This window comes from Cynara cardunculus, assembly GCF_001531365.2.
Source record: "Cynara cardunculus var. scolymus isolate 2C chromosome LG 13, CcrdV1, whole genome shotgun sequence".
In the NCBI taxonomy this organism is placed as follows: domain Eukaryota; kingdom Viridiplantae; phylum Streptophyta; class Magnoliopsida; order Asterales; family Asteraceae; genus Cynara; species Cynara cardunculus.
Genome location: NC_037540.1, coordinates 3,574,795 through 3,575,051, shown reverse-complemented (window position 1 = coordinate 3,575,051; position 257 = coordinate 3,574,795).

Sequence of the window (257 nt, the reverse complement as noted above, 5' to 3'; positions counted from 1 at the left end):
TTTTTATGATATCTTCAAACATATATTTTATTCAAAAATAAAAACATCATCGATTTCTCAAAATCACATAAAGTCATATTATAACATCGACTGAGATAAARAATGAAATGAAATATTAAAATCACGATGTATCTCGCTGCATTGCGCGAGTAAGTTTCTAGTGTTTTTAAATATTCATAGACTTATTTGGTTTAAAAAAATCGTCTTGAATCACTTTTAAACTTTTCCGTTGAAAATGGCGTTCAAGGACCCGCCGA